The 14,084-nt window shown below is 38.5% G+C and overlaps 1 protein-coding gene across 1 annotated transcript in view; it reads left to right on the top strand.

Annotated features, from left to right (window-relative positions):
* Positions 1 to 14,084, top strand: part of TRHDE (thyrotropin releasing hormone degrading enzyme) — a 201,578-nt gene that overhangs the window by 14,993 nt on the left and 172,501 nt on the right. The window lies entirely within an intron of this gene.

Raw genomic sequence — 14,084 nt, 5'->3', positions numbered from 1 at the left:
AAAGTAACCACTATTTTCAGAGATTCATACCTGTTGGGAGCCAAATCCCTCCTTTTCTGACAGTCAGGTGTCTGTAATGTTCACCCTTTAGACTTGCCTTTACTTTTTAGTTTTAGTGTTGGAAAACCTGCACAAATGCCATCTTATTTTTGCCTTTGTCCCAGTACTTTTTGCTGCCTGGAGGTTTATGGTGTTTACCCCTGTTTTTACAAGCAGAGAACCTAGTCAATTTGATTTTCTACTAAGGTGTCTGTAGGGTTGACAAAGCTCTTTTGTTCTTCCGATGGGGTTCTTTCACACTTCAGGTACCTCTTCTGAAGATTTTTCTAATCATGTGGCAGAATGGAATGAGAGGCTGGAAAGCAGTGCCTTGGAAAGGGAGCTGGAGGTCCTGGTCAACAGGAAGTTGAATATGATTCAGCAGTGCCCTGGCAGCCAGGAGGGCCAACCATGTCCTGGTGGCATCAGGCAAAGCATCGCCAGCTGGTCAAGGCAGGTGATTGTCCCACTCTGCTCTGCTGTTGGGTGCCACAATATAAAACAGACATTAAGCTCTTAGAAAATGTCCAAAGGAGGGCCATGAGGATGGTGAAGGGTTTGGAGGGGAAGCCTTATGAAGAGTAGCTGAGGTCACTTGGTTTGTTCAGTCTGGAGAAGAGGAGACTGAGGGGAAACCTCATTGCAGTCTTCAGCATCTTCACTGGGGGAAGCAGAGGGGCAGGCACTGGTCTCTTCACTCTTGTGACCAGTGACAGGACTTGAGGAAATGGCATGAAGCTGAGTCAGGGGAGGTTTAGGTTACATATCAGGAGAAAGTTTTTCACCCCGAGTGTGCTTGAGCACTGGGACAGGCTTCTCAGGAAAGTGGTCACAGCACCAAGTCTGTCTGAGTTCAAGAAGCATTTGGATGCTCTCAGACACATCCTGTGTCTTGGGGTGTCTTGCCTAAGGCCAGGAATTGGACTCTTTGATCCTGATGGGTCCCTTTCAATTCAGCATGTTCTATGATTCTATAAATGTGCTTTCCAGGGTCTAGCCTGGCTTCTCACAACTTTCCCTGCTACTCTGCAAGGGTGTTGTTTGCACAGGGAATAGCCAGGGTGACTGACCGCCTTGCAGGCAGTGCTCTCATTCTTTAAGTTTATTCCATCTCGTAGCGGTTGCTGTGGCTGTCCAACTGCTCAAGCTCAGCACGTGACCCCATCCCCTGGCACCCCTCTCATGCAATGAGGTGAGGGAAGGTGGCAGAGAACCAACTTTGTTGGCCTGCTTCCACTGAATGGTACCCCTAGGAGATCCTTTGCTGCTCCTGCCTGGGAGCTTTCTGGCTGCTGCATGCTGTTGAGACATAGCAAGAGCAGTCAGAAATGAGAACTGAGCCTGTTATCTTTGTATTTGGAACAGCATAATTTGAAAGCAGATTATGTTTTTCTTTGAAGAGTAAATGACCTAAAGTATATTAAAAAAAGTTATCCCACAGTGGATTATCATGAAAAATATTTAGCCATGCATTTTTTTTCACAGCATGCAGTGGCGCTGTGGGGCAATGTGGGACAAAATGAGAAGATTAATATTTTATTTATTTGAAATTGCTGGGGGGGGGATGGGATAAGAAGCAAAGGGTATTTATTAGCATTTACCTCTGGGAGTATCCACACTTTCTTCCCTCCTGAGAGCAGTGATAGTTTGGTAGTCACAGCAGCTTGGAACCTCAATTAAGAGTTTGTATCCTCAGGACAACAAGTGGTACCTTAGTTAATAAAGATAAAAGAAGAGGAGAATAAAAGGTGGAAGAAATAAAAAGTGGAGAAGGAAAAAGAGAAGTGAATTCCTATGGAAGAATTTCGAAGAAAGAAGTATACCTACTGAATCATTTGCATACCATGTTTTCCAATCCCCTGGCTAAATAAATTGCACTCCATGGTTGAACAACAGTACATCATGCTGTGTTTTGTTTTACTGAAAAGTGTTCCTATATGTTTAAAATTTGATAATGTTGTTGTAAGCTTATAGTTGCCCTTGAAGTACCAGGGGAAAAAAGGGAAACTGATTTATACCTGGTGTAAAAGTTTGATAGTTTTTTGTCTGATAGATATATGTCTGTTTTTTAGATAGGAGCCCAAATGGGAATGCCAATGAGTGATAACATGTACTGCTTCATTTAAAGTCATATGTATGAATGCATATGCATTCATAAAATAAATACGTGGAATATATGTATTATATAAATATATATATTTATTTATACATATAAATAAATACTTATAAAATAATATATTTTTTTTGCCACTGCTGCATCAGAGAAGATGTGTTTTTGGTTTTTTCCCCCCAGACTAAAGGAATAATTCTCTGCGTGTTACTGAACTTCTGCTAACTGGGTTTGGAGGATGGAAAGGGATTGAATCCCAAACTTGGTTTTCTTCTCAGCATTAACCTTTGTTTTTGATTCCTTAGCAATCCATATATTTTAAATGTTAAATATGCAGTTCTAGGGAAAGAGAACATAGTGGTCACAGGGAATATATAATTTATTTCAGTCCACAGTACTTTCACTATATCACCTTTCTGTGATAAGCACCACCAAAGGTAGTGGTAACATTCTGCCCTTCTTTGGAAGCCTGTTATCATCCTGTGCTCTGGTTGTATTTGATCTTTATTGTGAGTTGCTGTTTTACCTGTGCAATGTGGAGTGGTGGTTTGTACTTGTTTTCTATTTAACTGTCTTTAGAGCTTTTTAACGTTTATTCTTGAGCCAAAACCATTAGGTTTGAACTGGAAATTTAGACAGTTAATATGAGCAGTTCTAAGACTGTATTAAGGTTTCTACTAAAAAATACTACATCTGTTGTTAAAGTTAATAGGCTCCAAGAGAGCAGAAATATGAATTCCTTGGGAATATGATATCTTGATGTAGAAAAAAGAAGTTTGAAACTTTTCCTTGTGTCTCTGTATTGCTTGGCTTATGATGATCCACAAAGGACCTGTCATTCAGAGTTGCTGTGTGAAGTGTCATAAGGTTTGTCTGCCGAGTGACAGTACATACAAGTAACTTACATTAACTTCTGGCCACAGGAAACATGTGAGGCATACAGAGGAGATAGGGTGGTAGCTTAGAGTTAACCTAGTGCAAACCTTTTCAAAACAGTGATGTGTAAAGCATGAAGAGGCTTGAGAAAGTGAAACGGGATGAAGAAAACTTGGGATTCCTTGCTATGAAACGACTTTGAAATGCCCAACTAGCTTGGTATGTGAGAGCTGCTTGAGCAGCAGAAAAAGTTCAGTGAAAGCGTAATTTAGGTATGGAAATGAGGATATGTGATTTGCATGGTTACAATAGGGCATATTATAACATTTGTCTTTACTACAAAATACTTTGATGAATCACACATGACTAGGAATGATTATACTATCATGAAGTACTGTGAGGATAAAAAGGATCCATGAATCATAGTGCAGCTGGTAGTGTAGACTTGCATGGTTTCACAGTTCTGTTATTCACGGGTTGATGGCTAAGAAGAAATATTCTGAGTACTGTTTTTATGTACATTTTTGCTTTAGCAGCATTTGAAGTGTTTAAATATGTATAATTATACAATCTGTTCCCTAACTGAACTCACCAGTACAATGATACCTTGCAGTACCTACATGAGTAAGTCCAGAAACGAACAAAACTGATTTCCCTTGCAGAAGCTATCTGTCCTGAAAGATGCTTCCTCTCAACTGCAGATGGGATTTACTGATGCTGGGATGTTTTCATTAAGCTGAACCATTGTAGTAATTACAATTAACATTTACAAGTTGAAGTGGTTTTCCATATTTATTGAGCTCTGTCACCTGAACTTGGACAAGCTCCCCTCTATCTAACAACCTTTAACCACAGATTTTCATGTCCTTTCTTCTTTGTTGTCTGCTTTGTGACATCTAGTTACTTCAGACTCACTGTCTTTTAGGTCCAAGGACTCGTATGCTTTTTATTCAGCAGACCAAGTTCAAATAGGACTACTGTACCATAGGTTGCATTTTAACATTGTGGGTAAAGCAGTGTAGCTGAAAGCTGCTACTGAACAGATTTGTGTCATCCTTCCCCCTCCCTTGCCTGCACACTTTTGCTGTATTGTTTCTGTTAAATCTAGTGATCTATGGCTGGACAGTAAGCCTGTTCACTGCAATAATCCAAATGGAAACTAACAAAAAAATTTAATAACCTTTTGACTGAACCATCTCATCCAGTGTGTGGATAGTCCGTGGATCTAATTTGAGAGGAGGAGGGAATGTGTGACTGTCCTTTTCTGTGACATACCATCGTAACTGTAGAGTAAGAACAATATAAAATTCTCTATGAGTTTTTTGCCATTCTTGATGACTTGTGGAGGTGTCACTCTTTCACATCCAAGCTGCTGTCGTTATTACTCAGGTGAAGAAGTTAATGCCAGTGCTTGGTATGTGTGAATTACAAATGAGATCCTTCAGACGAGTGAGATGATGTTACCGTTTCTCTATATGAACCTCACCTTCCTGATTATTAAGAATCCATTATCAGTTATTTCCCGGAGTCTGGCTGTGTTGGTCACTATAGCTGGAGGAAAAAGTCATGTGTTATCCACAAGGAAGAGGCACTGTTCAAGGGACCCAGAGCCAGAGCTGGCCTTCAAATCATGTTAATCTACTGACATATTTTGTTTCCCAGTACTTAGAAAAAACCACAACATACCTAATGTAAGAACAGCCACAGAGGAAAATATTTTACTGTATCCTGTATGGAGAGCAGTTTAGAGATGACAACCAGTGGATTATTACTCCTAGACTCCTGTTGTCAGTGACCCTGACCTGGAGTTATACATGGACCAATAGTTTAGTATCTACCAAAGGACCTGTGAATGTACATTATCCATGTTGGAAGCTGTTGCATTTTGTGCTCTCTGACAATTGGTGGCAACAAGATCTGTATTTTACTTACATGTCTTGTTTGCTTAAATGCATTTATTCCACATTTTCATTGGCCGCTCTCTTCTTTTTCTGTAATGATCAGTGACTGGTAGTTCTTCATTTGCTTTTGTGTACCAGTCCTGATTCTATAGATGGTTTAGCTGTCCTTTTTCAGAACTCAAAAGTACTTAATCTCTCCTTGTATGGGATTCACTTCCCATCTCTTCTTATTTTTATCACCTTTCTCTGTGCCTTTTAAGTTCTCCAATGCTTGTTTGAAACACTGAGCAAAAGAGAGGGGTGGTGCCACAACTGCCTAGAGTGCTCAAAGTTTATATGCTTGAGCTTGTTCTGTGGCATAATAATGTTTTGGGTTTTATTCTTTCCTTAAACAGTTGTAACTTTGTGTTTGCCTATTGAATATCTGCTGAACACTGAGTTGACATTTTCGGAGAGCTGTCCACAGTGACTCCAAGAGTTCTTCCCTGACCTATAGCTAATTTAGACTATTACTATGTCTGCATAGTTAAGGTTATTTTTTCCTGTTTACCTTTCTTTGCACTTACTGATGTTGAATTTCTTCTGCTGTTTTACCAACCAGCTACTTGGTGATGTGAGATTCACCAGCAGCATTTTGTACATGTGACTATTCTGAATAATTCTGTGCAGACTGCACAGTTTTCTGCTTATTTGTTCTTGTCAGTTCTGGACACATTCCTTACTGCTTGTCTCTGCTGGTGTGGCAGAAGTGTTCATGACTAACAAGAAAATGGCAGTTGCATGTTCTGTTTTGTGGCAGGGAACTTTGATGGAACTCTACCAAAAAGTTTTGCTGAAAAAGATTCTTATAGTGTGACCATATATATGCCTAAACAGGTGAACAGAGAATATGAAGGCTATTGCTGGAAGTCATGGGTGTAATTATGGTTCAGGTCACTGCTGTGAGAGAAATCTAGTAACATTAGCAATTGCTGTGGTGAGATTGACCATCATCTTTAGCTCTTCTGAGTGCATTTTAGTCAGTGTATCTGTTTTGGAATATTGCGAAACCCTCTTGAGGTTCTATTAACACTGTTGAACAGACTACCATTGCCTCACAGTGGAGGTACAGATACTCTTTGGTATACAATCATGCACAACATAGAGACCCGTAGAACCTGAAATGCAACTAAAGTGTCTGCTTTATGAAGCATCACTCTAACCATAAGCTATAATGTTTTGACTGTAATTCTGTTACATTTGTTTTCTGAATAAATCTTTGGAAATTTAATATTCCACTTTATTTCAAGAGGAATGTATTGTCCCTGATGACATTAAGTACTTCGGTTTTGTTTTGGTCAGAAACAGGATTAAGGCAACCTTGATTCAATACTAGCAAACTAAGAATGGCAAGTTCAGCTGGTGAATTGATAAAAAAGTCAGTTATATGCACATCCCTGGTGCGATGCTAACACATTTAAAGGCTAAGTACCATAACACTGGGAAGATTTGTTTCTTCTTTATGTTTCTATTTTTCCTTATTTTTATGGAATGCTAGTAATCTACAAATAAAACAAGGTGAATGCAAAAAAAAATGTAAAAATTATAGATCTGATATGTGGAAAATTGCTTTTCCATTGTTTGCTCTATTTTTTATCTAAACATCCAAGGCTGCAGTGACAGGAAGATAATTTCTCAATGGGAAGCATATTAGAGCCATGAATGAAACATCATATCATTGTTTGAAAGCCTGTCTACTCTAGAGGAGGACAGCTAGTGATGTATTTAACTGATCTTTATATAGCTGGACAATGCCAAATATACAGCTTCTTTGGGAACTCCAAAATGGAAAATGTTGGACTTTCCATACCTGAACTTTTAATTTGAAAGAGACTGTCTGTGGTATTGTACCATTTTCTGCTCATCAGCATTCAGCTACACTGCAGGATAGAGTAAAAATACAGAAGCATAAGAAAAAGATAAAAGGAGACTGTGAGCAGAAAAGATAAATGACTTTGCTGTCAGTGCCATATAATGAAAATCAAATCAGTGCTTGGCAACGCACAATTGCCCAGTATGGTTAACCCCAGACAGTGTTTTAAATAAAACACATTGTTTTTTTATTTTATTCTTTTATTTATATAAAGATAAATTACTTTGTTATTAGTTGGTTGGAGGGGAAGTAGATGTCCTGGTTCTGTGAAATCATGAGTATGATTTACATGTTTAGTGCTCTCTCAGTCATTGGCTTTTCCAATAATGGAATTTTGTTATTGCCAAAGTAAGGAGGTAAAAACCCCTGTTAGATTGTTTGGGCTGGGTATCAAAACGATTCTGCACATAGGGTATGTTCACCTTAGTGTGAAGCAATTATTTGTTTGATAATGCACTCAAAAGATACCTAGGAGTTAATGAGCTGCTGGGCTCAGTGTTAGTGTGCTCACCATTGCTCACAGTCTTTGCTGACCTGGCAGGCATTGGCTGGGGAGGATTGTCCTGTGTGGCTCCTTTCAGTAGATGCTGTGTTGCTGAGCTGCCATCTTCCACCAGCTCTGACAATACTGGCGATGGTGATGACTGGAGGTGGCGATTCCCAGTGGGGCCTGCTAACCACTCTCTGTGGTTTTATACCTTTTGTGTTGGTGTTTGCTTCTTGAACTCCTGAGCTAGTTATGATGTTTTGATAATCTTAAGCTCTGTCATTTTCTTGGTTTTATCTGCCTTCAGACTTTCTTGTAGCTCTTTTTCAGCTGTAGTTATACAACTAGGCAGTACCAGAGCTGGACCTTGACATGCAGGCCACTGACCCTCAGGGTAGTGAAAAAAGAGTTACCACTGACAGTTATAGACTATAGTGGGGGTATCTACATGATCAGGTTACATGGTAATTGAAAGTAGTAGTGGTAAAAAAAATAGTTTTGGCAAACTTATAATTTTCATTTTATCAAAAGAAATAATAAAAGTATCTTTTCTGTTTTATTTTCAAACAATATTAATGTTTCAAGAATTTTCTGAAATGGAATTCATTTTAGAATATGCCTATACTGGAATCAAAACGCAAAAAGGAATCCACAACAACTTTGAAAGACTTTTGCAAACTTGCATTTTGTTCCCGATTGGATGTGACAATGTATTTTTAATGAAATCTTGAACATCTGCAAACTGTTTGCAAGCCGGAATTTTCTTTTTGAATAGCTGACTGTGGAATCACAGACTGTATAATCATGGATGCTGTGTATTTATATTACTATATTGCATGTATTTGCAATAGAGTAATATAATAATCACAATAATAGCAATAATGAAATCCCTTCTCTCCGAGTTAAAATTCAACATTCTGGATAGCATTTCATACTAGTATAGTGTCCTATTGGCTGTTTTTCATGACTGAAAATGACTGCAAATGACCTGCAAACATCTCGTAGAGTTAAAAATACGCTTGCTTTCTGGGTTGTTCCTCTCCAGCTTCTTCATTTCAGTAAATGAATCTTGGAATCCACAAGTGTACAGGAAACTTCTGAACCAGAGCTTTTTTTTCTTTTCAGATTAGGTTACAATATACAAACCTATTGGGAGCTCTGCTTTTGTGTGCACAGCAGAAATGACAGTAAAAATTAACATTCAAATATGAGTAGTTTCTTAGGATCTTGAATGTGCTTTGAAGAGTGTGCAAGTGCATCAGTGAAACTTGGGTCAGAGAAGGTCATTAGAGCAGCCTTTGCTGCTGCTTCAGGGTCTGTGTTTTGGTGTCCAGATACAGAAAATAATGGGGAAGAATGTGGAGAACAATAGCTGTTCAGCTGACTTACAGCTATTACACAGCTCATATTTGACCCCATTCCTTTGTTAGTGTAAAACAAATGAAGCACATCTGTTCTTTTTAGGGAGAGGTGAGTAATTCTCAGTGGAGTACAGTGCAAGTACTGCAAGTACAGCATGAGGATCCCTTAATGGGATCTGGAATGGAGAGTGGGATAGCAATATCAGCAGAGCATCGTGTCCCAGGTCATTTGCTGTGTTGTAAGTCAAGGTTTATTAGATCAGACACAGCTCTGCCTTTGCCATACATGTGTCTCTGAGCAATGCTGGACTGTAAAGCCCAGCAATGCTGGTGCGCCTGCTAGCTGTTCTATGTTACGCTCTGCTACCAAGAGGAGCTCTCCTCACAAGCATGATCCAGACTGCTGATGAAGTTGCTCACATCTCCATGTGTCTTCTTCAAAAGCTTACTGTTTTCTGAGCTCACCACCTACAGGCCTGCAATGATCTTGTTGTTAGTTTGGGTTTCTTTTTTGCGAGTAATGAGGCCCTTTCATTTTGTTAGGAAAAACCCCAGAGGTGAAATTCTCTCATGATTGTTTAACATCATCTCTGTCTTCTGAACTTCCTTATTTTTTTTCATGAGCAAGCTGGGCAATGGTCAAATGCAACTGTAAAAGTCAGAAAACCTGTTTGGATGTGTAAGTGCAATGCATGGAGGTGCTTGAGAACAGCATCTGGCTGGGTAGTGTTTGGGAGTCCCTGAAGTACAGCAGCTGAAGGCTGGCTGTTTTGTAGCCTTAATCCCTTGGGGTGCTGTCAATGAGATTGATTGGTCCTTGAAGGAGGGAACATTTTAAGCTTTGGCCTTCCATTTAAGGAGTCAATCAGCACTGTGAGCATGCAATCTGGCAACAATGCTTCTCCCTGGGATTTCTTTCTTCTTTCCTCATCTTTTTTTTTTTTCCCCCTTTGCTCTACCTAATAGAAAATAACATTTTTGAAGATCCTCATGGGAAAAGTGTAGTAGATATTTTAGAGGCAGTAGCCTCTACTTGAGAGCTTTAGGTGAAACTGGCAGCAGAATGTTAGTCATTGATATTTAAACAAATGTTTTTCTAAGAAACTTCAGGTAGTGTTTTCCTTCACAGACTGATCTGAAGACCATCTACTTTTAATTATTTTCATTTTCTTAGCCTAGCTCCTTCAGTCCCCTTCCAGATCCTCTTGACATTAGTGACAGTTTGCCTCTTAGGGAAATGAAGTTTTCAAGCTCAGGGATTCCAGTCCTCACTGATACTTTGTTGCACATAATTAAGAGTACACAAGCTATATGACATAATCTTCTATTGTCCTGCCAACAACACCCAAGCACCAGAAACTTTGGAAAAAAGGAGGATATTCGAGGTCCTGTTCTGATATCCTAAACCTAGAGAAACCTTCCTTGCAAAGTTCTTTTTTATCCTTTATGGTGTTTATATCCTGTGGAAGCTTCCAAAAGATTTGCATTTTCTTGTGTTAGTACGTGCTAAAGTGCACAAATGCTCTTGCTGCCCATGCACTGTTGATATTGCCATAGTAATTGTTCTTAATGCTTGTTAATATGAAGAACTTGCAGTTGTAGACACAGTTTATGCTGTGGGTAGAGATACGGCGAGAGCAAATAAAGGCTTCCATTTTAAAAGTTTACCTTGCTGTGCAGTCAGGGCATGTCTCATGAGAGGGAATGCTATCTTAGACTCTAAGAAGTGCTAAAAAGAGAAAGACTAATGAAGCTGTTATATTGATGTGAATGTCAACTGGAAGTTAAGCAGGGGAATAGCTTTCTTCATCAGCTAGGAAAAGGGAAGGAAGGACTGTTCAAAAAACGGCGATCTGCTCCCCTGTCAGCAAAGGACCATACCTGTGCAGTCTGTTTTATTATGCTAGGAACTGAAGTAATGATTGTGGTAAAAATGTTTCTGTCTTCGTATTTCCATAATTAACATGCTATTTAGGACTTAAACCTTTAATGGGAGTTCTGTTTTGCCTGCGTTATGACCACTGTGCTTGATACCCACGTTTCAGAAAATTTTCTCTTCTTTCCATCTTTCCATAATCCATTGGACCCTGTTGCTTTGTCCTAGTGAGCTTCCTGGGGAAGGAATTGCCTTGACTTTTTTTGTAAGCAGGGATTTTAACTCTCTTTATTCTTGGAAGTGATCCTGTTCTAAACATGCTCTATTAATCTAATGCTAACCAGCGCATTGATATGAATGAAGAAATCAGCTTTCACCAAATTGTTTTGCTTTAGGAAACTTGTGTGATATTCATCTAGATCTAGTTTAATCTCAGCTGGTTAGTTGACTGGCTGGCTGTTAAGATGTAAACCAGATGCTGTGTTTGAACTGTGACTGATGAGAAAGCATTGTTAGCAAATTGACCTTTTCCATAGGCAGGCAGAGGATATCAGAGATTAACTCGCATGTTCCTGATAGGAACTATGTCCTGAGTAGTGGAAGTTTTAAGATGAGGAAAGTAATTTGAATGACAAAATATGCAAAGATATTTTTTCATAATCATAAACATCTAAGCATTTCATATATTGGAAGGGATTTGATTAATAACCCTGCAGTTAAAAATTTCATAGTATTTTATTTAATTGAAACAATTCACATATTAATGTGTGTTCTGTGGATTAAAACCAGCATGCTTCAGAGTCTTCTTATCCCATTTGTATATGTCAGAGTACTTGAATTTTGCAGCTTCTTCTGTCTTAAGGTGCAAAAACCTCTGTTTGGCAGTTCAGATTTTTTGTGTATATATAGTCTGCCACTTCTCATCTATATCTCTGCTGGCTAATGCTTAGGTGGTTAAGCACGGTGATTCCTTGTTGCGGCCTTGATCTTTCTCAGATGGGAGTCTTGAAATAGGATTAATATTCTAATTAATTCAACCCTTCTATTTTGCGTTCTCTATAATTGTAGTTTGCCTTTGGATTTTTTTTTCTCTTTTAGTTCTCATGTTTTACACTGAGACTGGTGTTCTCAGAAGGGGGCTGGAATCCTTCCAGTTGAAGATATTAATGATAGATGGCAGCCTCTTTCCTAATATGTCTTCTTTGGCTGAAGTGCTCATTCTGTCCATGGTTTTGTCAGGGGCTAGTTGAGCAAAAGCGTTTGAATATTATTAGCACCTTTAGCTTTTTTTTTCATTTTTCTATTGTTCTGTCAGTTTGGAGGTTTTTAAAAACATTTGAAATATTAGTTGAGAGTCAGAATCAGAGCTTTTAATGAAGCTTTTTAGTGGATTTTAGTGTGTCCATACAAAAAATTTGATTTCTTGTTTCCTTATTTCATGGTTTATGGTTTTTGTTTTCACTGACCTAATTGTTTGTCTCTTTCCTCAGACAAGGTTTTAGCCTGAAGGAGCTCTCACTGTTAATATGGTTACTACTCTTATTGCTGTAACCTGTTTTTGGTTGTGATATGAATTTTATGCCAGTCAGAGCACAAAATTTCCCGCAGGCATATTTTTCTCCCTCCTGAGGGCTAAGTACAGTTTTTCACAAAGTATTGTGGGCTCAATCCAGCACAATGCAGACTTGTCTACAAAGTGCTCAGTTTCCTCAATGCCAACAAGTTTTAAAGGGTACTTTAAAACTCAGAACCTTACAGCGCTAATCTGTTTGCCTTGCGAACAGTTTTGCTATTAAGTTTACATGTAGCTCACAAGATACTTTTTTGTGTCCCTCTTGCTGATTGCTGCTATTGTAAGCTGTGCTTTGAGTGAATGCGTTTGAGCTCACAGGTGAGCTGTGCTTCTGCTTTGCTTTTTTTGGTTCTCTTTATTTACCACAGATTTATTTTTTTTTCTTAATACTGTAAGCATGATAAGTATGATGAAATGTATACCTACCAGACTATGGTTTCCACTATGGTTGTGCTGAATTTATGTGAAACTTGAAAGTACTGACATGCCCTTGCAGTCATCCTTGAATTGTCATGTACAATCTGTCTCTACTATCTCCCCACAGCTTTGTTATGGTCTAGACAAGTACATCACTTTACTTATTAGCTATTTTTTAGGGGACCACTTTGTTGACATGCCTTAAAATAATTACTTTTAAGTGAATAATAAAAAAAACTATGCCTTTAAGCAAAGCTAAATAGTCTCAGCATGGTTGCTACTTTACAAAAGGTGTTATTATGGGAGTGCGATGGTTACTCTTACACGAGTCAATGTGGGGAACCTCAGTTTTCAGAATGTCTTCTAAGTTAAGCAATTTCAGGGGTACGAGTCTATAGTATGGAATAAAGTTTGGGTCTAGTTTTTGAAAAACATGTTGTGACTGAGGAACCTGAAAACAGGATTTTTTTTTTTTTTTCTATTTGTAATGGAAAAGGTGCTGTTTTCCAGAAAATGTGTTTTAGGAATAGTAATTTGATGATTTATTATGAAAAGATGACTTATCAGTTTGGCACAGTGAGGATATTCAAGTTCTATTTCTGGCTCTTTTTCAGATTTCCTTCCTGATATTAAGCCCATCTTTCTGCATCTTTCATTTATAAAATGAAGATGATAACAGTTCATTTTCCTCAGGTTTTACCTTTTACTCTTCAGACAGGAAGATTGAGAATAACAAACATCTCTTGCGCGTATTTGTGTAGTCAACTAAGCACAGAGGAACTTTGTTGTCATATTGAGTCTCTAGATGCTGCCAAAATATAAATCAGCAGTTACAATGTTTTCATATTATCATTTCAAATGGAATCACTGGAAGGTAACATCTGTGCGCTTGCGACAGAGCAGTCTCTAGCTAGGTAAAATCAGGCATGCTGTAAAGCTGCTGAACATTGTAGGTCACTTGTTAGCACTTTCTTTAAACTTGTGTACTTCTATAACTTTTTTAAAGTCCAAAAGTAGGGAAATATCATTTATGAATGATGTGTGGTGTGAATGCTTTGCCTATAAAATAGCCAGTAAATAGTACTTGAAATAAGAGAACTCAATCCAGTCCCAATCCAATCAAAGGAATTGGTGTTAACCAATCGGTGTTAACCCTGGGAACTGGTGTTAACTGGTTAATTGGTGTTAACCCTGGGAATACATCTGCTGCAGATTTTTTTTCTGGAGGAAAAAGCCATTCCCATATCATCTTACCTCTGGGGTTGCCATACAGAGTTTGTATGTGTGATAGGTAAATAATGTAAATCTTTGTGCTTTATTTCTTAAAGCTATGCTGATTTTTCACCTTCTACAAAGAACTGGCAGGAGCTTTAACCACTGGGAATTTCAACAGTTTAGGCACTGAATTACCTACAGTAGCACTTCAGAAGAACTTGAACCTTCCTCCTAGGCTGAAGTTCTGTAATAACTGAAATTTATCTGTAACCAGTCTGTCATGGTCCTCTCTTCTCTCCACAAATGTTTTTTCTTAC

The sequence above is a fragment of the Manacus candei genome, unplaced genomic scaffold (assembly GCF_025592945.1).
Source record: "Manacus candei isolate 608988 ecotype Guabito, Panama unplaced genomic scaffold, ASM2559294v1 h1tg000043l, whole genome shotgun sequence".
NCBI classification, from domain to species: Eukaryota; Metazoa; Chordata; class Aves; order Passeriformes; family Pipridae; genus Manacus; species Manacus candei.
This window is presented reverse-complemented; position numbering and strand designations above follow the sequence as displayed.